The 25,085-nt window shown below is 41.0% G+C and overlaps 1 protein-coding gene across 1 annotated transcript in view; it reads left to right on the top strand.

The window, feature by feature from the left end:
- LOC117485720 (inactive dipeptidyl peptidase 10-like) overlaps positions 1-25,085 on the top strand; it is a 430,229-nt gene that overhangs the window by 425 nt on the left and 404,719 nt on the right. The window lies entirely within an intron of this gene.

Raw genomic sequence — 25,085 nt, 5'->3', positions numbered from 1 at the left:
TTCTTTTGTTATCTTTGTGGTCAGACAAGACATGATAGAGGCTTTCTTCAAACAGATTTCAGGTTAGTCTCCACTTCTGCTCCGATATGGCGAAACAAATGCATTTTGAGGCATCAGTTGCTTAACTTTGTCGTGCTTAATCTGAGAAAACCTGGTCTTACATCCTGATTTTCGACCTGTTGTGACAGTGAACACATGTTTCCGCATGTTATTAAAGTGGATACAGTGAGGCATCGGCAGGAGGTGTAATGGAATGAAACCCGGTGTTCTCTCATCGAGTCACGATGGAGAACCGTCTCTGCGCGGCAGCATCCGCATTGTGTTCACACAGTGCACCTAAACCTGGGCTCAGGCACAGAGGTGTGTGTTGGTGTGCGCGCAGTGGCTTGCATGCCGTGTGTGTGACTCAACGGCTGTGTATCGATGTTGCCGCGAGTTCTGTATCACTTTTTAACCCCGAAGTCCCACCAGAGAAATGTAGCTTGGGGCAAATGTATCGATCCAATTCCCCACTATGTCCCAAAAGACTTCAATTTTGGAGAACAAGGTTGACTAGAATTAGTGGAGATCACCTTCTTGAAATATGGTTGGAAAAATGTAATTGGTTATCTCGTGATATTTAATTTTGTAAGCTGTTTGGAATCAGATAATGTGTTAACCAACTTCCTGCTGGTGTGTGTTTCTGATGCCTCTCTGTGACCCCTGAGCTGAAACTGTTCATCTGTCTCTGTCTGCTGGTGTTCACCAGAGCCCAGCATTCAATAAAGCCACAGAATAGGATGCTCATAAAAGCCATCGGGCTGTGTTTCAAATGAGGCTGCGGCTTTCACACTGCATGTTTCAGATGCAGCCAGGCGTCATTATGGGATGCATTCAGCGGCTATGTTGAATATGTCTCAGAAGTCGAACCCTTTCTTCATTCATTTTTTTAAGATCAAGTAAGCAAATTGATATGAATTATGCATTTTAATTTTCAATGATATGCCCTTCATTACTTAGCTGACACTGATTATGTTTACATGCACTCTTATATTTCACTATTCAGAATTAGAAAATATTCAGAATCTTTAATCTTCATTTGTGAGGTCTTTGTATGAGACAAGTATCTGATGATCACACATTGTGGACAGATTTCCATAGCTGTGGAATTTTGAGGGAAAAAAAACCCAAACTGTAAAATAACAACATTTTTGAAAACTATACCTCAATTATTAATATGTTCTGGTAGTCATGTCTAAAAGGGAATCAATCAAAATTAAAAAGCATGTTTAGTTATTGTCTTTACACTCTAATCTGCTTCATTAGGACCGTGTGTGACTGGAATGCTTTAAATCAATGTGGATCAATGGAGGGATTGACGCTGACACTGAAAAGTAAACAGTGCTGAATTCTTTAAAAAAAATTAAGATTATTTTTTAATGTCCTTTTTTTATTATAAATCCATAATTATGATGTTGAAAAAGAACCCTGTAACATACGTGTGTCTCCAAGGACTTTTGTTTTTAAGTGACAGAAAATAAGGATGTGAAGCTAAGTTCTGTGTTTTTAGGAAAATAGAAGAATTAAAGGATTGAAAGAGCTTGATATACGGACACACATGAGCAAATAAAAGAACGAGATTTTCTGTTCACAACTGTAAACATTCTTATCAATTCATTTCAGGTTTCTGAACACTGAGCAACTAAAAAACACAATATTCTACAGGTTCAGACTTGCTGAGCCAAATGTGATGTTTGCTTTGTCCGACAGTGACAATAAACAGATCTGGAATAACATCAGCTGTGAATATTCAGGCTTATATTATAATGCCTTGAGGGTTGCTGTGTGTAAAAAGGAACATTCTGAATCTCTGTGTTTCAAGGAAAGATCAGTAGATCTGCACGATATGTGAAAGATATGATAATAATAATAATAATAATAATAATGGGTTTAATTGATAACGCACTTCATATTTGAGTTCAGATCCCGAAGTGCTACAAGCATTAAGCATGGAACAAAATAAAAACAGTACACAACACGGTAGAATGAATAAAAAAGCAGTAAAAAAACAAACCAAAAAATAAATAAATAAAAGGGTAGTAATAAATAAAATAAAAGGTCTAGGAAAAGGCTCTATTGAACAGATGGGTTATTAGGCCTTTTTTAAAAGCCTCCATGGTCTGTGGTGCTCTCATGTGCTCGGGGAGAGCATTCCACAGTCTGCATGATGTGTCTTATACAGATGCCTTGCGCCAACGGCCACTGTCTTATAGGGGTGTAACGGTATACGTATTCGTACCGAAATTATTCGGTATGGGCCCTTCGGTTCGGTACACTTCGTGTACAGAACGAATATAACGTTAAACGTAAAAAATTGAGAACGTGATCAACTTTTTGGAAGTAATCTCAGGTGCTGCGTCGCAGCGTTCAGTGTAATTTGCTCACATTGGGTTCAACGCGTCATAGAGCGACCAAGTCATTTCATTGGACGAGAGGCATACTATGAGAGCTGGTCACAGGGATGCGTTCAAATTTAGTCAGTAATTTGAGGAACTGTCGAATTGGCGAACGCAGATTAAGTTGAGCTCGAAAATCCTCCAGCATCATTGAAGTCTCCGGTTTGGGAACATTTTGGTTTCGCAGTTACGTACAAGGATGACGGACAAAGACAGGTGGACCGAACCAAAGGTGTTTGTCGGCATTGTTCAACTAAAATTGGTTACGCGGCTGGCAATACACACTCATTTGAAAAGGCATCACCCGAACGTGAATATCACCGGTACCAAAAGAAAAATGACTGAAGTGCAAACCCAACTCCCACTAGCATTTAAGCCTCCACCACTCGCAAAAAGTTCAGACCGAGCCAAAGCTACTACAAACGCCAAATATCCTTATGTTGCCATGTTAGCAAAGCGCTACCTGGCTGTATCTGCTACCTCTGTCCCGAGAGAGAGGGTGTTCTCCACAGCAGGAGACATTGTTAGTGCCAGCAGATCTGCCCTTTCGGCAAGCAATGTGGACAAGTTCATTTTTCTTAAAAAAAACATGAAAATACAATGACAAGCAAGCAAGTGCTAATGTCAAGCTGGCTGCTTAGGTACTAGTACAGTACAGTTCAAATACAGATTATTTCAGTTCATCGAAATGCTGCACCTTAATGTTTATTTGATTATATTTTGTATTTATTTGAGTGAATACATTATTCACAGTTTAATAATAATTAAAAACCCCCAGAAAATATTTTATGTTTTGTGATCATTTTTTCTGCTGTACCGAAAACGTACCGAACCGTGACCTAAAAACCGAGGTACGTACCGAACCTAAATGTTTGTGAACCGTTACACCCCTACTGTCTTAGCATCGTTATTCAACGCATTGAGAATGAGACCAGGCTGCGAAATCTGTGTTGTGAGAAACCTCCCCAAAACTATAAGGATTGGTTGGGCCTCTGCTGAAGCTCGGCATGATGCATTGCCTTCAGCGGCGAACATGTCTCAGAAATCAGTGAAACAAACGGGGATCATAGTCAGGATTAAGTACTTTAAAACTCCTCTGTGTTGCACAAAAAGCGCTAATCTCTTCATGTCTGACCTCCGTCTTCTGGCACTGAGGTCTTAACGGCTCTCTGTTATCCTCTTAAATGCCCCTTTTTCATATCATAGCTGTGTCCCTATGCCACAAGCCCAGATAAGAAATCCAATTAGGTTGCGGCAGCATTTTTCCTGTGCCTTAACTCCTGGGGTCTAGCTGAGTTTAACAAGGCTGGATGTAGCCCGAGGCACGTGTCATCGGCGGTCCTTGGAAGTGTCAGGTCCACCCACATGCAGATTGCAGCTTTAAAGTCAGAGGAGCAGGGAGCTGTGGCAGCGCTGCTCTCACAGCGTTGGGAGGTTGTCTGAGAGAAGGTGCAATATTTCCCAAGCTGTGCTGTAACATTGTGGGTCTACACAGAATTAACACAGCGGGGATCTTGACAGAAAGTTTGGGTAAGAGCGACAGTCTGTAATTTATGTAAGTGCCGAGGACTGAGCCTTTTTTTGTGAAATATCAATTTTAGGATCCTGTTTCAAGATGACAATATAAAGTACATCTGAGCGAGATGGCTGTATCCAACACCCACTACCTCCCGGCCATTTATAGTCATCACTTTCAAGGTTCTTGACTGACAAAAACCCTGGAACTGAAAATTAAAGTGGCATGAAGCCTTTAAGCAGGGGCACAACAGTGTCTTTCATTAAAAACAGATGTTCTGCTTGATAAAACCTCTACCCGAGGAAACAAGTACAGTTTGTGCTCCACGGGCTGGATGCCTAAAAAACTGTGTAGGTATACTACAAAAAAAAAGTGTGTCTGCATATGTCTGTCTTTGTGCATACAGATTAACTGCTGCATAGGCATTATTCCGTTTTATCACTCTGGATCTGCAGACAGATCCCCCGCAGAAAATCAGTCCTTTGTATTGTAACATGTTCTTTAGCTCCACTTAAAAATAAACTGACTATAACTGATATGCGTGGTTTTCTTTCTGGAGAAACTGTACTGTAACGAGTATTCAATGTATTATAACAACAAATGGACAGTTTCACAAAAAGTATATGAAATTAATTCATCAGAAATAGATATATTATTCAATACATTTTTTCATCTTTTCATAACCTGGCGCCTAAATTACCCAGAGGTCCGAGTTGACTGCGTTCCAGTAGCACAAGTGGGAAAAAGATGGACACCCACAGGAAAGTTGTTTGTCTTGTTTACAGCTTTATCAGTCACCTCGGGTTAGCCATTGTTAGCAATACCAGTTGATCACTACAGTTGATCACTACACTTTATTTAGTATTTTGTGAATACAAATATTGAGCAACATATCCTCAGATAGAAGAAGAGTTGTGCCATATGTAGAGTGGATTTAATGTGACACAAATAGCAAAGAAGAGCTAAACATCTTTTATTTTTATATATATATATATATATATTTATATGCGGAGACTCTGTTTTGAATGATGATCTCAGGTATGGCGAGGTATCTCCGAGTTTCCAAGACGTAAGTCTGACCTCAGGGGGCGTTCCAGTTGAACATTCTGACTGTGAACTTGTACTTCCAAGTACAACTGGATTGCACCATTAAGTCAGTGTGTGTGAAATGCGTGTTTTGGTGCATACATGATATGTATACTACTTGCTGCAGTGGACTTTATTGACCACCACATACACAGGAACCTCATCAGTGAACTAGTTTCACATCATGCCGTTAGTTCTACATTTTCTCTGGCTAATTATTATTTTGAACAGCACAATTCAGTGAGATAACGGTTATGAGAGCTAATTGCATCCTGGTTTACCAATATTTATGAGTGGAAGGTACTCAGTGGTCAGTCTTATCTGAAAAAGCCTCCTCTCCTAATGAATATAAATGATTTGCTCTGCTGTGGAATGGAAATGCATTGGTTTGTCTGTCATGTAGTCCATGAAAACTGCCTGTTCTCAAAATAGAGCTTTTTTTTGCGGGAGATATATTGGGAGTTTAAATAGTGACGTGCTTTGATCCAGCTTGCAGGGCACCCTACTTCAGATGGAGCACTTTGACAAGTTCTTATGTTGCAGTTGAAGTGAAAGCCTCTTAGATTTGAAAGATAAGTAATGAGGACAACGCCGGGCTGCAATCGAACTCTGTCCTGAGTCTGGGAAAAAAGCATGTCTTCCATTTTAAATGTCTACTGTCACATCTGATGGTGAAGCATCAATGAGGTCGCTAAATAGTTTAATGGGAAACTTGTCCATTTAAAAAAAAAAAAAAATTCTCGAGTCTGCAAAGCCAAATTCTCACAGATTCGCCATGTATTATGTACTCAACTGTTCAAGTGATGCTAGATGACAGTACTGCTTGTTGCTCTGTATTGCGTGATGTGTTTGTGCAAAAAACAGAAAATATCAAATGATGAAGGATATTCAGAAAGACAAACAAATAGAACATCAAATATTGAACTCCAAACATCTCGTTTTCATTTATATTTCACATTGTATGTACACAGGGATCGCTCACATACACTTTCCCTCCGAGGGTTTCCTATCGCTGGCAGGAAGAGCGGATTGTTTGCAATCTCTCTGCCAGCACCAGCACCGATAGCTCTCATCTCCGTAACTCAGCGCGCTGCTGCTCGACAACTCAGCCAGCAGGTTATTGAACCTGCGAGGCGTTCCCCTGTTCCCAAGATCTATCACATAAACAGTCTTTAAAAACTGCTCTGGACTAGCTGGCTCTGGGTTTGATAGATTGCTGGAAACCTTCTCATAAGAATGATTGCATTGGCTCTTGACTCACTGAGTCTATAAATTATAGAGCTATGCCAGCTGATCTCAATATACCCCCCCCCCCCCCCCGAATACATCTCTCATTTCAAAGCCTCACCAAGGGATAAGTGATAGATGTGTCTCTAATTTGTTTTGTGGTTGAGATGTATCTGCCACTCATTTGCATAAAAGTGCTTCCTCTGGGGAAGGCTTATTTGTCCCTGTGAAGATAAATGTAACGTGATATTACCTACCATTTGCAAAGGCATGCACTGCTATCTGCACAAGTCCTATAGACTCTTTAAGATCTAAAGTCGATGCTCCTGAGAACATAATGACAGTTGGTGTAAAAAAAATAGCAATTAGACACTTTCCTTTAAAAGCTGAAAGCACAGTAAAGCGGTACAGTTCTGCCCAAATCCTCCTCTGGAGGACATATTTCCCAAAAGGAGCTCAATACACTTGACGATTAATGGCTCCAGAAATCTGAACGTTTCTGTTTTGAAAACACAATCAGAGAGATTGATGAGTTTGTTCACATGCTGAGTTTGTCTCTTCTTATTTTACTCTGCCAAAGTGTGTCTGCAAATGAGAAAGCCATGCAGGAGGAGAGATGCTATTTAGATACGATTTAACATATTCATTAAAACACAATGCAGTGAGTCTTTATTCATCGCTGTTAAAAACATTTAGCAAGAACTTATATATGTCTGACAAAGTAGAGTCTGTTAAAGTTGTGTCAGACAGATTATGTCAGGTAAAAAGGAGCTTCAGAGCATGGGAAATGAATAATGAAGAATGTACTGCTTGATGGATGCGCTGAATCCTTAGGTCCAGAACAACTTACATTCTTGTGGAGTGTTGGTAATAACCCAAGTAGTAAAGTCCTTTCTGTGTCGTGAATAATAAAGGGGAGGAAGCTTTGAAAATATTTGAGTAGAGTGACAGGCGGTATGTGACTCAGTGATCAAAGAGCATTCAGCGTTTTCAAATCTTCCATATGGAGATACATTTTTATTCGATGCCTTTTTATATCCTCGCCAACAGGTGGACTGTATATGTTTACATCCCACAGGTGTTGTTTATATTAGTTGTTGTTTGCTTTATTATCGTCTTTCATGATGGTTCCATATGGATGTGCCAGATGTCTTTGTCTCATCAGGTAGTCCTGACTGAAAGAGAGATGCTAACAAACGCTTTGGCTGGATTTCATCGTTTCAGAAGCCAGCTACAGAGAACAAGCTTCCTTTGGGGTCACATGTAATTCCTTAACTTAAGTTTACTTTAAGGCGTACTACAGATTTCTTGAAGTCAGGCTATATGAGGTACTAATCCATAATCAGTGTATTACCTACAATAGCATTCTGCACTCCGCAGTTTGGCGAAACAGAAAGGAGTACCCGCACAGGAGATGCTGCGTGATTCTAATATATCCTCATTATCCTTGTTTGGCTTATCATATTATATAAAGTATGCCTTTTCATTTTTTTCCTGACGTCTTATCATTTACTAAATTACAGACCATTTTGCGATGGAATCATACCAGCTGTGACGCCAATTCTGACCTGGGAAGCTACATGTCAGGGCTAATGGAATAGTAAATCATCCTCTTACTATTCTCCCACTACCGGTGCCCTGGCTCGCCTAATAAATCTTCAAACTTCATTTTGATCTCAAATACACAGCTTTCGGATTTCATACGCGTAGTCCCAGGTACTGAACTAACACAAGGCCAAATATCCTGTCACTGCACATTCCCTTACAACGGACTCTGTGAGAAGTCAACTGAACTGAGAAATCAACAGATGATTTAAGGAGGTGATCTAGATCAGTTCATTCGTGTTTCACTGTTCTCCTCAATGTGCACATGGAGAGGTTCAAAATCACAATGGTGGCTCAAAGAGGTTACCCTAGATACTGCAATAGCATCAGTTACTGTATGAACAGCAAACTCTTTATTCATCAAGAGATAAGGATAGAGTTGACACATAGTTCAACATATCACCTGCCAAGTATTTTTGGAAAGTGCCTGACCTCCAAATGTGACAGATTCTCAGATGGTGACTAACCATCAGGCACATCAGGTCAGCGGTGACGGGGCAAAACATATTCTAACAACAAAAAAAACAACATCAGTCTAAGTGTACACTATATTAAGAATAATTTCAGCGCTTTACCGTGCTGTTCCACAGCTCTTTCAGAAGTCAAAAACAATGGAGATGGTCTTCTGCTGCCTTGATTGTTTAGTTTTCTTGTGTTATTGAGTGACTTTGGGTTAGTCTGGAATCACTAAAGTCACAGTTAAGATCAGGCAGTTTGTGAGATAACTTGTTAACAATCAGATAAAAAAGAAAACCTTGTTATTGGAGGTAGAAGGTGAGGAGGACTTATTGGATAATGTGGGCCCCAACCAATAATGATAGACTTCTTGTTAGCTGATGTTGGAGTTTACTCTGCTGTTATATTTTGGAGTGAATAGAACAGTGAGTGGACAGCTTCAGACTGGATCAGTTGACGACTTTGGAAGTGAGGGCCTGCACCGGTGAAGGGTCATGTAGAGAAGAAGAAGCGCGACAAGCAGCATCACCTCTGCATGTTTCATGTTGTCAGAATGGATCTCAGTGAGGTTTGATGTTTGAGAGACACTGAAACCAGAAATACTGTTACTTCAGAATACATGCTGTCTCTGATTTAGATCATGTTGTGTGCAAATATTAGGCAAGTAAAGGAGGTTTTAGTATTTTTTAATAAGGCAAGGCAAGTTTGTTTATACAGTAGATTTCAACACAAGGTACTTCACAGTGGTTTACAAAAGAAAATAAAAACATCAAGAGCTTTAAGATATAGTGCAGCAGAAAAACATTATACAATGACTTCTCAATATACGGAGTTACGGAGATGAGAGCTATCGGTGCTGGTGCTGGCAGAGAGATTGCAAACAATCCGCTCTTCCTGCCAGCGACAGGAAACCCTCGGAGGGAAAGTGTATGTGAGCGATCCCTGTGTACATACAATGTCACAAAAAATGTAAGAGAATAACATTAAAATAAAGCTAATAAGCTTAACTAGAATAGGACAGTTATAAAATACAAGAATAACAATTACGGAACAGTATAAGATAGGAATAGTCATTTGAATTAATTAAAGATGGCAGTGGCAAGATAGGTAGTAGACAAATCTTAATTTTAGTGGTGGAGTGAAAATCTGAAAAAACTGACAACATACATATGGGGCAGTCAACTCGAGCACTTATGCTGCATTCATACATAACGCCCCTTGCCACTCTACAACCAACCAAACAGAGTCTCCTTAATATTAATTTAACCTGCCAGATCTCTCTCTATGCATTGCTTGCTGCTGCTATTGCTGCAGCTACTTCCACGTTGCTACTGCTTGTCTGCCCCACCACCACCCCAGCTTCCACCTGTAGGCTCGGGGGGTTAGTTATTTAATCATCACTCATCGTGCTATGTATATCTGTGGAGTGATGAGGCCCGAGCCTAGATGCCAAACTCAACTATATGCTGCTTCTAATAAACATGTTAAAGAAACACGTGAGTTGTCTGACTGAAATGGTCTTCTTTCTATTATTTAAGAAAAATAAACATTTACATTAATTTAATGCCAGCTTGTTCTTAGGGAGTGGGAGTGGAGTAGAGAGGCTATTAAAGAGCCATTCTTTGTTTCAGTATTTTGATGGAATTATATTAGTGGTAGAGCATGAAAATAAAGTGCAGTATGTCAGCACATTAGAATGCCAGCCCTGTCTATGTTTCCACAACAAACACAGCGAGCCCCCTGATGTGTGAGAATGACATTTGAATGGTTGTTTTTCTAATCAAAACACTAACGACATTTTAGCTGATCTATAACAACTGTGACTTCTTTTTGTATGAAGGTGGATGTCTGTATTCTAAAAGGTCAGTAGAACCCAGTGAGTGTGTTTTAACAGGTGTGGATAACACCATTGTTATCAGCTGACACTGTCACAGAGTTGTTGATTTTTTACAATTTAACCCCCTACCTGCCAAAGGTGTTGGGAAGCATATTTGGAGATCGTTATTCACAGGTTATCCTACGGGTTATCTTACGGGTTATACCACTCGTCATTAATCATTTCCTCAACTTAAGAAACCTCACCGGTGAACAACAACAAAGCCAGTGTGAATATTATTGTGTCATAGGATGGGATTTTTTCTGTCTCTCTGTTCCATCGAGGCATCAGAATCAGAATTCCTTGATAGTTCTCGCAGAGAGGACATTTACATTGTTGCAAAGCAAAGAGACAATACCAATCAATACAAACATATAACAGTATTAAGTAAGCACAGCATACTTGTATATGAATAGAAAAGACAGAAAAGGCATGTCTAACTACATTTGATACAAGTTTGGATATTTAAATTTGGTCGAACATTAGCAATTATGTACTGCTCGTATTTAATGCAATTATAAAAGCAAATACTAAAGCAACAGCCGTATGGCAGTGATATCATGTATCGTGGTAAGGTGAAAACATTACCATGAAAGCAGCATCACCTACCTTCTACAGCTTTCATACAGTAAGTGTGTATATGTCTATATTAGTGGCCTGGTTGAAGCCAGACCATAACAGCGAAGAGGAAACCATCTGTTTCACAGCGTGCCAGCAGTCTGTCCAGCGGCTCCCTGCCTCCACACTCTGCCAACGTTTGAACATCTTTATTGGCCCCTTTTAAGACCCAAAAGTCATTGGGGTGAAGCTAAGTAAGAATATAGAAAGTGTAAAGTTTATAGAAAGTGTTGTCACAGAATATATTAATGATATACATAACTTGTAGCAGTAAATGTGTTTACCCTAATCCCTGTCTTGTATTCCACGGCCTTTTACTCTTTTGTACAGTATATGTCTAGATGAATACATTATAATGTTCCAACAGTATGTGGAATCCTTAAATATTCAGTTTAAGCGGACACATTATGTAAATATCACCCATATTGACGCTGGGTAAGCTCTCACATTGAAGCGCAGATGATACCCCTTGTATCACTTGCTGTTCTATTTATTTTGCCGTACAGTACATGCAAAGCTTAGCTCATACTATAACATAATATAATATATACACTCTTCATATTCCTGCAGACTTTAATAGCTGTGGAGGCTTTAAGACTTATCCTCATAAGACCTTCATCATTAATAGCTATAGGTCAAATCGCTGTTAGCTTGTATAGGGATGTTATGAGAGGAGGCAGTGGAGGATAGGCTGAAGCAGAGGACAGAAACATCAGCATGTGTTGACATCTCACCGTGACTGCGAGTATCACGGCCAGTGAGGGGCCACCAGGCCACCCCTGCTTTCAAATGACCGTCCCCTGGCAGTAAAGGACATTTATGAAGGTTTCATTCAGAATGCTAGTGTGGGCCTACTGGCATGCTCTGACATTTCCATATTTTAACTTTCAGAGCGCGGCTAGACAATGTTCTGTCTGTCTGTCTGCACTGAAAAAACTGAAACGTTGACTTTAATTAAATGTATTATGTCAACAAATGTCCCATAACTGTATTAGGTTAGTTGAAAGCAATAATATTAAGTTGAACCTATTTAAACTTTATATTATTGCTTTCAAATAACCTAATACAGTTATGTGAAACATAAAACACTTAATTAATGTCAACGTTTCAGTTTTCTCTGTCTGTGTGTGTGTCTATGTGTGTGTGTGTATGTGTGTCTATCTGTTTGTCTGTTGTAACTCAGGTAAACATGGTCCAAACGGCCCAAAACTTCACATGTTTGATACTGATAGAGACCTCAAGACATCTAAGCCTATTATGGGGTGTCATCAAATGCTGTTGCCATGGCGACAGATCACTCGGCATGAAACACCATGTTTATGTCACTGCTCTACCTCCCATGTACATTGTCCGATCGGCCTGAAACTTCTCACGTTTGCTAACGGCCGAGTCCGGAAAACATCTGTGCAACGTCGGCGTGCGGACAACAGCGAACCTGCGTGGATCGTCGAAGACCTGCTCATTGCTGCTCATCGCTGCTCGCAGCTTTAATTTTATTGCAATGCAAGCATTGATCTATTTTCCACCATTAACAACTACCCATCATGCCCTCATTTTAAACAATCATGCATTATTGGTAACTGAATTCTTGCCATGCTTTGACTGCAATCACTTATGAGGAACTTCCTAGGAGAATCTACAGTGGATAGAAAAAAGTAAGATCAGTGATGGTCTGAAGAAGCTCCTAACCTCCTTCAGTCTGACCGTCTGACAGCGCGTGCTACTGGTCATAGTCAGCAGATGACCTGTAGCTAAAGTGTGGGGGGGGGGCTGTGTGGGAGGCTGTCTTGCTCCTCTCCACTCGTTGCTTGAAAGCAACATATTGGATCCGTCGGCTGTACCCAGCGTTTACTGACAAAGGTTGCTCTTTATGCAGAATATAAAATGAACATTGTCCCCGAAGAAAGTTAAACCTGCACCTGGTGAGGACAAAGACATCTGTCATCAACAAGGACTCATTCCGGCACATTCTCCTCACTGTGAGGCTGCATTCTGGTACCCTAGTACCGTATATCTGGCAGAGAGGCAAGGTGTTGATTGGTACTGCACTTTGTGATTGATGCGTAAAAACATGACCAATTAACAGTTTGAAATCGAATGCAGTGCTAAGTGAAAGCTTTTTTAATCAGTACAACATAAAACCATAGCTGACACATTGATAGGCTTAAATGTGATTTATAACCGCCAAATAAATACAAGTGAAACAGTTCTCATTCAGAGGTTGTCAATAACTTCAGTTGGAAGATTTAAGCTTAGACATTTGACTCAAAGCTTTATATCCTTTGGCAACACCAACACATTCACACTCCCAAACATTAAATACAAACGGCTGGCCTTGGCAACTACTACAAACTACTAATACAAAAGTACTTTAATAGGCTTATCAAAAGATTGTGGTTTGGGTTCAAATAGGTATGATTGTTAGTTGAAATAATTGACGTTTTTGATTTGTGTACACGAACACACATGTTCCCATTTTTTTTGTGTCACATCGAACCATTTTAAAAACAATATATGGTAACACTTTATATTAAGGTACACAAATTAACCATCAACTAGTTGTTAATTAACATGCATATTAGCAGTATATTGGCTCTTTATTAGTCATTATAAAACACTTATTAATGCCTTATTCTGCATGACCATATTCTACAAGTAATAAGCCATTAGTTGAGAGTTTTTCCTCAATAACCCTCTAATTAGTGCTTATTTATTGCAAGTAAGAAAGTTGTTGTACATGAGTTTTGGTCTTAATATGCTCTGCTCAATATGGGCCTAATAAGGCAGTAGTACCACAAGAATAGTAATTCTCCCATAATAACACTTAACAAATATGATATATTCTTATGTAACAAGACATGAAACTATAAGTGTTAATTGTGTCTAAATAATTCAAAATTAGGTATTTATATCTAAGAACATGTTTTGGGGTATTGACAGTTCAGCTACCAATAGCAAGGTGATATTGACCTGTATGTTTCATATTTGCACATTTATATATTTGTAAAATTTGTACTGAAGGTTAGACAGGAAACCGGGTACAGGAAGTAGGAGAATGTGAACTGAATAGCATGGCAGTAGACATCCATGAGCAGACTGCTACTAATTTTCCCTTTGCAACCTGAAGAGTAAAGGGTCAAGTCTGTCAGAAAGCAATGACTGTAAGTGTAAGTGTAAGCCTTACATTTACACTGTAAGGATTAGTAACATGTATTGTGTTTATGTGATGACATTTGGAGATGTTTAAACACAATGAGAAAATGCGTTACCATTCGCGCTAGCATTTGCGTTAGCATTCGCGCTAGCGTTAGCATACACGGTAGCGTTAGCATACATGCTAGCGTTAGCCATACTAGCCTGTACACATGCTTATTGCACAGCTAGCATTAGCTATATTTACCTTGTTTACACTTAGCGGTCCTATGTGTTAATCTGTGTATGTTACACTTGCATGTATGAGATCATTAAGTGCCTTGTAACTTATTTGTGTATAGTTTCACTCCGTTTGAATGTCAGTGGACTGCAAATAAGTCAATAAAGGAGCATGGCTGCTCATTCCCTGGCTCTCAAAAGAGTTTGGCTGGCTATTTAATCTATGTTCACACAGAGACAGGACAACACATAGAGAGAACAGTACACCTATTGTGTAAGTACATACAAGAAGGTCACACAGTATGATCACAAATACATACAATCTGTTTTTATTAAAAAGTACGGGCTGCATATGTGTTCTCAGCCTTGGAGAAACTTGACATGTTTTGGGATGTGTCTGAACCTCTCTCTAGTGGTTCATTAATAAAACAGACATTTCAACGTGAGCCTACTTTGTTCATGTGCTGTTGAGGTTAATTTCAGTAGTTGTGTGCTATAATGTATTTACAAAGTGTGAAGAGGAGGCAACTTTAGAATAGGGAACCTGTTCAGGTCAATTAGAGTCAACCTACTAGCTTATTGGTTATGAACAAGACTTCACTTTAGAATAGGGAACATGTTCTTAGATATAAATACCTCATTTTGAATTATTGAGACTTAATTAACACTTATTGTTTCATGTCTTGTTACCTAAGAATAGATCATATTTGTTAAGTGTTATTATGGGAGAATTACTATTCTTGTTGTATTACTGCCTTATTAGGCCCATATTGAGCAGAGCATATTGAGACCAAAACTCATGTACAACAACTTCCTTACTTGCAATACATAAGCACTAATTAGAGGGTTATTGAGGAAAAACTCTCAACTAATGGCTTATTACTTGTAGAATATGGTCATGCAGAATAAGGCATTAATAAGTGTTTTATAATGACTAATAAAGAGCCAATATACTGCTAATATGCATGTTAATTAACAACTAGTTGATGGTTAATTTGTGTACCTTAATATAAAGTGTTACCCAATATATTTATATTGGAAGCACTGTGTCTTTCGTGCCGGCACCATGTCTTTTTGTCAGTGCAAGAATCGGGTTTTTACTTCTTTATTTTAATTTGTATTATTTCCTTCCTTTTGCTGTCAGTGAAGAAGAGATTCAAGGCTCAGAATACAGGAATCTGTATTTTTCATAGAGATGTCCCGATCCGATCACGTGATCGGGGATCGGAGCCGATCACGTGATATTCAAAAGATCGGAATCGGAAGAAAAAAATCGGGGATCGGGAATTTTTTTTTTTTTTTAATTTTTTTATAAAATATTTTTATAATTGTATTTAATGTTACAAAACAAAAATGACCATGTTCACGTCTTGAAGTCATCCTGAGGCCTTAGTTTTGGTTTAAAATTACACAACATCATGTATGTGTTGCTTCTTTTGGGCTTGTTTTCATAGACCTGGTTGCTTATTTCTCTCAAATCTGGCAACAGAGTGGGCAGGGCGCAGTGTCTAATAGTAGCAGTAAGCTAACAAGAGGCTACGTTCAGCTGGTGACTCGGGAGTCGGGACAGAGAAAATGTCAGGAGTTTGGAAGTATTATAAAATTGAAAGCGAAGGCAGTGTAACAGCCAGATGCAATGTTTGCAAGGCGGAGGTTCCGCGTGGTGGAAAGAACAGAGCTACGTTCAACACGACCAATCTAATACAAACACCAACAACAACACGACGAGTACACAGCGGCCACTCAGGTAACGGCACTGAAATAACCGACACTTTCAGAGACTTTTAAAAGGAAAGAGAAACTGCTCCAGAACAGTGAAAAGGCCAAAAAAATAACAGCCAAGATAGCTGAATTAATCGCGTTGGATGACCAGCCGTTATCTGTTACCTTTTTTTTCTCTTAATGCATTGCATAAAGATCGGATCGGGAAAAATCGGTATCGGCAGATTGTCAAAATCAAATGATCGGAATCGGATCGGGAGCAAAAAAAGGTGATCGGGACATCCCTAATTTTTCAAATATTTTTTCCTTCTAATTTGATATTATTTTCTAACCACACACTGTTATTTAATCAACAATAAGTCAAAATTATCCTTGCTTTTATTTGTTAAATTGTATAATGTCTGACCGAGAGTCAGAACTGTAACGTTTCTTCCCTATTTGTTGTAGTTTTTTTTTTTAACTCCAACCGCTAATTTAGTCAACATTTAGTTTGAATTATCCTTGTACTTAAAAAAAAATGGTATCGGTACTTTATAAGGCCTTTTTAGCCTGCTTTTTTGAACATGAAGGGTATCACACGTACTTTTTTTGGTATTTAAAAAGATGGTAGAGCTGGTTGGCAAACAGGACTTTCCTGTAACAGTATCTTTTTACCAACTATTTTAGCTCTGTCTTTTTTTGAATAACCTGTTCAGAGAACTGTACTTTCAGTGCTTGGAGGCACCTGAATGAGGAATACATTTAGAGCATGTTGCAGTCCCTGGCTGATATCCACAGAACAAAGCAGGCCGGACGCTGAGATGAATGAATTCCTCATCGCCTTCGCTGTGGCCCGAGGCTGCCAAAAATCTCAGGGGAAGGAGGAGTTATTGCTTAAGCTTGTTATATGTGTTCCTCGTTCATTTGTATGTATATAGTGTTGTACCAATGTGCCTGAGGAGGAAACCAAAGCTCATCCCAGTAACGCAGTAGAGGGGGGTAGAGGTGTCAGAACAGTAATGAACGGTTGTGTGTTTTCCTCTGTTCGCCGCTCCACTGTGGTGACCGAGCTGCAATAATAGGAGCCGCACATAATGAGTCGCTGTGAGAAGAGAAGTACACAAAAACACACACACACATGAAAAGCTGGTCAAAATACAGTTTGGAACCAGAGCCTCTTTTGTTTTCCAGAGGAAGTGAGCGTGTGCTGGACACGTTCAGCGGGACTGCATTTAGTTATTCGCAGGGTTGGGAGGGTTACTTTGTAAATGTAATCAGTTACTGATTACTGAATACATGGCTCTGAAAGTAATCCGAATACAGTTACAGTTACGTGTCTTAAAAAAGTAACGTAATCAGATTACTTTTAGATTACTTTTGGATTACTTTCTTTATCCATCACAGATGGGTGAACAGGAGACACAAAAAGCAAAAGGAAACTGAACGTGTTTTTACTGTTTTAATGGCTTATCAAGAGCACAACTGAAACATAACATCTGAAACGATGTAACAACATAATACACTTTTTGGGGTTGCAGCTTGGGATGTGAGGAGTGAGGGACACGGCTTAGAACGGGCGTGTCGCCTTCTGTAGTGATGGAGGTTTTCCTTCTATAAAACAGCTGTGGGCAGCAGATACTGTGAGTGTCACGGACATGAATTCATAGATCAAGGCAGACTGGTGCACACACTCTCCTGTTTTGCCAATCCAGTGCTTAAACAAATATAGCTCTACACCCCTGGCCGAAATGTCCTTAAAATGAAGTCAGAGTTCGACATTTTAATTCATGTACTGCCAATACTGGCAGGACAGAAAATCTCTGCAGCACCAGTGGGCAGCGGGAGGGTTAACTCAGCCTCTGAGAAGAGGAGCGCGCAGTGCCTTTCACGCACCGCCTTCACTGTGTTTACCTTCAGAATCATTAGAAAGGCTAAAGAGCGACCACAGGCTGATGTGTTTTAACCACACACACCTCTACACACACACAGACACACACACACACACACACACACACACACACACACACACACACACACACACACACACACACGATTTAAACGCAGACTTTTGTTCCTCCATGTTTCGTTGTTATTGTCTCACTGAGCGGACCCGCACATTTTTTTCAAACGCTCCCTTTTTTGGTCCATCTGCGGCGGTAATAGGTTTTGTGCGCTGTGATGATTCGGCTGTACCTTTAGTAATGAATATTACATGTTGTGAGGAAATCTTTCCACCAATAATTCCAATAAGTAATCCAAAATGTATTCACTTCAGGTTTACTAAAGTAACTGTAATCAGATTACTCGTTTTTACCTGTTCTCAGACAGTTTTCTGTTTCTGGCAGAATTCTAAAATATGGTAATGAGTGCATTGTTAAAGGAACCTCATTTATGTTACTTGTACTGTTTTACACGTTGCCTGATTTATTTTCTTCTGCAACTTACTTTAATATGGATTTTCTTATTTTTATAAACTTTAGGAAAAAATGTTTCGATATTGAAAGGAAGACAGTATTACAGTACTGCTGTATCAATACAGCGAGTGTAAGTGTTGCCAGATAAGAATCTTGTTGGAGTAATGTAAAAAAAGGTCAGTGTTTGTAACTACTAGCCATCCTGCTTTAGGTGAAGGACGTACTGGTGCCATTGTTTTTAGTGTCTTGTTTTTTTAAGCTTGGTATTCCTTTAAATGTTTTTGAATAAACATTTTGAAAAGTCATGCTACGCTAACTGCTATCAGTTCCTGTTTGCTCCGGTACAATGGAAACAATCAACTGGATCCATGTTTTTGTGTTCTGATATAAATGAGTATTGGGTCTGAGAGGAAGGGGTGAGGAGATTTAATGAATACGGCATCAATCCGCTGTCTTGTCATCTTTTTAGTAGGATTTCTGTTTTTTGGCTATTTTGGTTTTTCGTAGGCCATATCCACAAGGTGGATCATCTTTTGATTTAAAGATATTTTACTTAAATATTTCTACTTCAAAAACCCAACATATTTCACAAATTCAAATTCAATTATGTGGTATTTTCTTGCAACAATCTTCCTCATATAGGCACCAATTGTAAAAAGGGACGTGAATATTTCTCCAATAACCAACTGTGGTCAAGTTTCTGGTAACAAACATGTCTTTCAAACTGCATGTGGTTGGTCTGTGGCAGAGACAGTGTCATAATCACTTCACAGTTTCTGGTAAGATTCTTCTCCTGAACATTGGCAACCGCAATCAACAGATGTCATCTTATTTGCCGATAGATCCATGGCAGTGAACAAGCTGAATATCTGCAGGTAAAGATGTTATGATGACCTACTGTGATGCGCCGGTGAAGATGGCCGCATCGTCTTCGTGCTCCTCTCCAACTTTGCCCATTTTCGTATTTTGTACATATTTCTTTTACTTTTGCCCGTTTTACTTTAACATGGTTCGCAACATGCTAGCCGACCGCACCTACTCTGCCATACAATATAGCAGAGAGGAACTTTTCCAATTGCGAAACTTCGTGGACAATATTAACCCTCCGACAGACAATGGAGATTCACCATGGCTACCTGTTGCTGTTCTACCTGAGAGACGCAAGAAGAAGACAAAGCGGGGATGCCGGGCCGGGTTGCTGGTCAAACTGAGAAAACGTGAGAATCGGCCCCCTCTTCCGAGTATTCTTCTGGCTAATGTTCAATCCATTGAAAATAAGCTAGATGAACTCAGAAGCCGGATTGCTTTTCAACGGGACATTAAGAACTGTAACGTGTTAATTCTCACTGAGACTTGGCTCAACCCCGCTATCCCGGACTCCGCTATTGTCCCTGACGGATTCTCTATTTTTCGTCAGGACCGGACTGCAAACTCGGGGAAAAGTAAGGGAGGCGGTGTGTGTGTAATGACTAACAACAACTGGTGCTCAGATGTGAAGATTATTTCATCGGACTGTTCCGCACAGCTAGAGCACCTCATGATCTCATGTCGGGCCTTCCATCTGCCGAGGGAATTCACATCTGTTGTGATAACAGCAGTGTATATCCCGCCGCAGCCACTCGCCGACAACAACACGGCACTCGATCAGCTGTTTGGGTTTATTGATAAAACCGAGACTTCACGGCCAGATGCGGCGTTCGTTGTGGCCGGAGATTTCAACACCGCCAACATGAAGAAGGTTTTGCCAAAATATTACCAACACATCAACTTCCCGACGCGCGGGGGAAACATACTGGACCATGTTTATTCCCCTTTCCGGAATGGATATAAGGCTCTCCCTCGCCCTCCCTTCGGCAAATCAGACCATATCTCACTACTGTTGTTGCCTGCTTACAAGCAGAAACTTAAAAGGGACAGACCGATAACAAGGACAGTACAACGATGGAGCGAGGAGTCAGATTCAGCACTGCAGGATTGCTTTGCATCTACGGATTGGAGTGTGTTTGAGGACAATAACATCAACACACACACGGACACTGTCATCTGCTACATTGGGAAATGCATCGATGACGTGGTACCGAAGGTTTCTGTACGGACATTCCCAAATCAAAAGCCCTGGGTAAACGGTGAGGTGCGCGGCAAACTGAAAGCGCGCACTCTCGCGCACACAGCGGGAGATTTGGAGGAGTACAGGAAGTCTAGGTATGATCTCCGGAGAGCAATAAAAAATGCAAAGAGACAGTACAAAGAGAAGGTGGAATCTGACTTCAAAGGCTGTAACACTAGGAATATGTGGGCGGGACTAAGGACAATGACTGACTACAAAGGAGCAGCGGGGGGTGCTGCGGGAGTGTCTGCGTGCGCATCTCTCCCAGATGAGCTAAACAGTTTTTTTTGCACGCTTTGAGAGCAGCCAGGCTGTGGAGGTACAGAGGGACCAGGAGCTACACTGCCCTTTTGTTTTAAATAGGGCAGATGTGTGTAAATCCTTTAAAAGGGTTAACCCACACAAGGCTCCTGGACCTGATGGCATCCCTGGCCGTGTTCTCAGGGTGTGTGCAGTTCAGCTGGCAGAGGTGTTCACAGACATCTTCAACAGGTCCCTGCTGCAGTCTGTAGTCCCCACATGTCTTAAACACTCCACCATCATTCCTGTCCCCAAAAAGACAATCATCACCTGCCCCAACGACTACCGCCCAGTAGCACTCACCTCCATCATAATGAAGTGCTTTGAGCGGTTAGTCAAATTATTCATCACCTCCTCCCTCCCTGAATCTCTGGACCCCCTGCAGTTTGCCTACAGAGCAAACAGGTCCACAGACGACGCCATAGCCCTCACCCTCCACACTGCCCTCTCACACCTGGACCCGAAGAAGAGGAACACATATGTGAGAATGCTGTTCATTGACTACAGTTCAGCATTCAACACCATTGTGCCCTCCAAGCTGGCCATCAAGCTCAGAGACCTCGGACTCAACAGCGCCCTCTGCGACTGGATCCTGAACTTCCTGACGGGCAGACCCCAGGCAGTGCGGGTGGGAAATATCACATCCTCCACCCTGATTCTCAACACCGGTGCCCCTCAAGGCTGCGTGCTCAGCCCTCTCCTCTACTCCCTGTTCACCCACGACTGCGTGGCCACACACAGCTCCAACACCATCGTGAAGTTTGCTGATGACACGACCGTCATCGGCCAGATCACAGACGATGACGAGACGGCATACAGAGAGGAGGTTGAAAACCTGACATCTTGGTGCCAGGAGAACAACCTCCATCTCAACATCAGCAAAACAAAGGAGCTGATTGTGGACTACAGGAAGCAGCAGGGAGAGGGACACGCCCCCATCGCCATCAATGGGACTACGGTGGAGAGAGTCAAAAGCTTCAGGTTCCTTGGGGTCCACATCACTGAGGACCTGACATGGTCTCTTCACACCACCACCATCACTAAGAAAGCTCGACAGCGGCTCTTCTTCCTCCGCAGGTTGAGGAGGTTCAAAATGGATTCCAGGATACTCTGCAACTTCTACAGGTGCACGATAGAGAGTATCCTCACTGGCAGCATGACGGCCTGGTACGGCAGCTGCACCGACCTCGATCGTAAGGCTTTACAGAGGGTGGTGAAAACTGCACAGCACATCACCAGGACGGAGCTGCCATCCATGGAGGACCTTTACTCCCAGCGGCTCAGGAAGAAATCACTACGGATTATCAAAGACCCCCATCACCCCAGCCACAAACTGTTCTTTCTGTTGCCGTCTGGCAGACGTTACCGCAGCATCCTGGCAAGGACAAGAAGATTCGGAGACAGTTTCTTCCCGCGGGCAGTGAGACTGTTAAAAAATTGAACTGTTGAAACAACTTCAAACATTCAACTGCTACTCAGTAGTATGTATCTAATACCTAATATATATATATCATTCCAATAACTTGTATATAGACTCATACTGCACTATTCCACATCATAACTTTATTTCATTTTTATAACTATTATTATTTTTGTATTGCTCTTGCTCTTATTGTTATTATGTTATGTTATTATGTTGCATTGTTGGAGAAGCCTGTGACATAAGATTTTCAACTGCATAATTACTCTGTAGCTATGTCAGATTGACAATAAAGAACCTTGAACCTTGTTACACCAGTAAGACAATGGATCCTTATCCTAAATGTGTATTGATTGAAGACATTGACAGCAAATCCTCCTGGCTGATCTTACTTTTATGTTCAAGTGTTACTTACAGAATACTTGAACCAGCACACAGTGAAGGTTTCTCATTTCTCTAATTTCCCCTCCTCGACTCCTCGTTCCTCCGGTAGTGACCCGGAAATGGGTAGTGACCCGGAAATGGATTTCAGCGCGCCATGTTGAAGGTATCCCGAATATCCGAATATTCGTTCGTTGGAGTACTATTCGGGTTTCAATTTCGTTATTCGGATATTCGTTTAGTTTTTTATTCCGTTTTTTTCCCGTTTTTTTTCAAATTGAATTTATTGAAATCTCCAATATCAACGTAAGAGCTTGTGCCTCTTCGGGGGGTGCTAACACTTAACCATAAACGTTATCGTGTACTTTCTCCGTCTTTATATGTAGATATTACTTTTCTCCGTTAATCTCCGCCACGTTGTTTCCAAAGCAACAACAACTTCCTGTCAACTGCGCTAACTCTCCTTCAAAATAAAAGCATGTCCATAAATAGGAAGCCAAGCCAAATTACACTTAAAGGTGGGGTAGGTAAGTTTGAGAAACCGGCTCGAGATACACTTTTTGTTATATTCCATGGAATGCTCTTAACATCCCGATATCAATGAATATCTTAAGTGCTTTGACAAAAAATCCATAAAAAAATATCATCTGTGGAAGCCGTAGTACTGTAAAAAGCACGACCAATCATTTTAGCCGGCCCGGCTAAAATAACTGGATGGCCTACCTGCCTGTCAGCCTTCCATCTGTGCAAAAACTTATCTCGTGCCCTCATTGGTCATGTGCGCGTTCATGTGTGTTGGAGGAGGGGCTCTGTAAGGAAGTGGCAGATTTTTTCCGGCTGTGTATTTTCAAATTCTAGCGCACTCGAGCTGGTTTCTCCAAAATTACCTACCCCACCTTTAAGACATGTAACAAACACAATGCGATATCCTTTTCAATTTCAAAGAACACAAATTGGGTTACATTAACAAATAACTATAAAACAACAATACTGTAGAATAACAAAATGAATGCCGTGAATACACCGAAATACACGTGTTGAAGTGGTTCGCTGCTGATTACTACGCCCCCCCCCCCCCCCCCGCGCGGGCCGAATATTCAAATATTCCCTGCTGATTACTACCGAATATCCGGAGCCCGAAAAATGGTATTCGGGACAGCCCTAGTTGAAGGACATCTAATTTCTCTAAATGCACTTCGAGGATCGAGCATCGAGGAGGCTCTCTGGAGGAGCTATAACCGAGGATACACTGATGAATCCTCTGCGGATCTTCCGGCAACAGTGGAGTATAAAAGAGTTATGACGCATGGCCGGACTTATCTCAACCAATGACAGCTCTGCATGCATCCCCTGGATATTATTTTATTAACTGCTTTAATCGCAACGTGATGTTTACCGGGGCTGCGTCTCAGGTCGATTAAATGGATTCCTTGCGTCCCTCACTTGCGTCGTTTCCCTGCGTTTAGTCCCTCCCACCAGGGAAGCATGGAGAGACGCAAGGAAACCACGAGAAGCAGGGAAATAGGTTTTAAGAGCAATGGGACGTCCTTTCCTCCGGAGCGTCACGTGAAGTGACGTCCGTTTGTGATGACGCCGCACAGCTGTTCGTCTGACAGCAGCCAGCTCTGTCCCCGTTATTTTCACAAACACCCCCGCCTCTGTTAGTACACTTTTACTGACACAAACATTTGTATCATCTGTTGTAGACCCAAATACATTAAATAAAATAAGAACTAAAACGAAAAAGCGATCATGAAAATGTTTCCAATAAATTAATAAAATAATTTTTGACCACTTTGTTGTTCAGATATATCACATATTTGTAACTGAATGATACATTAATTGAAACAAAACACAGAATAAACTGAGGAGTGAGTCCCGTGAGTTTCATGTGTTTTCTTCACTCCGCTGGGAAACTCTGCTCTCATGTCAAGAAGCATCAGATCAGTGCATGCGCTGCTTCGTCCAATCAGTGAGCGATACACAGTAAGGGGGCGGGGCGAGTATCTGAGTGTGTGTGTGTGTGTGTGTGTGTGTGTGTGTGTGTGTGTGTGTGTGTGTGTGTGTGTGTGTGTGTGTGTGTGTGTGTGTGTGTGTGTGTGTGTGTGTGTGTGTGTGTGTGCGTAGATGCGGCGGACAGACAGGTCTCAGTTGGTTTGGTGTCCTATGCTTACTTTTAATACTTGTAAATAAAACTTTTGGCACGTCATTTCAATTCCCCATTGTAGCGACCAGAGAGGGGGGGGGGCGATATATCCAGTCTCTGATAGCGTTATGTTATTATGAGAGCGCTCTCATACTTGTTTGATTCTGAAATTGTATATATTTATATAAATATATATATAAATATATATGTGTGTGTGTGTCCGCATCTGTAGCCTGTTATTGTCTCATTATACCGCACTGTCAATTAATTAAAGTAAATATATACGTCGTCATGAACACATCTGTCCATCAGACAGAGGGCTGCTGTGCCTCCTGTCATCATTAATGGACGTCTCTTTAGAATGACCGCTCAGAGGAGAGGATTTCTCATTTCTCTAACCGCCTGCTGCTTCCCATCCTCTCTCC

Source organism: Trematomus bernacchii, unplaced genomic scaffold, assembly GCF_902827165.1.
Source record: "Trematomus bernacchii unplaced genomic scaffold, fTreBer1.1, whole genome shotgun sequence".
Classification (NCBI taxonomy): Eukaryota; Metazoa; Chordata; class Actinopteri; order Perciformes; family Nototheniidae; genus Trematomus; species Trematomus bernacchii.
Note: the sequence above shows the minus strand (reverse complement) of the source record. Positions and strands in the feature narration are given on the sequence as shown.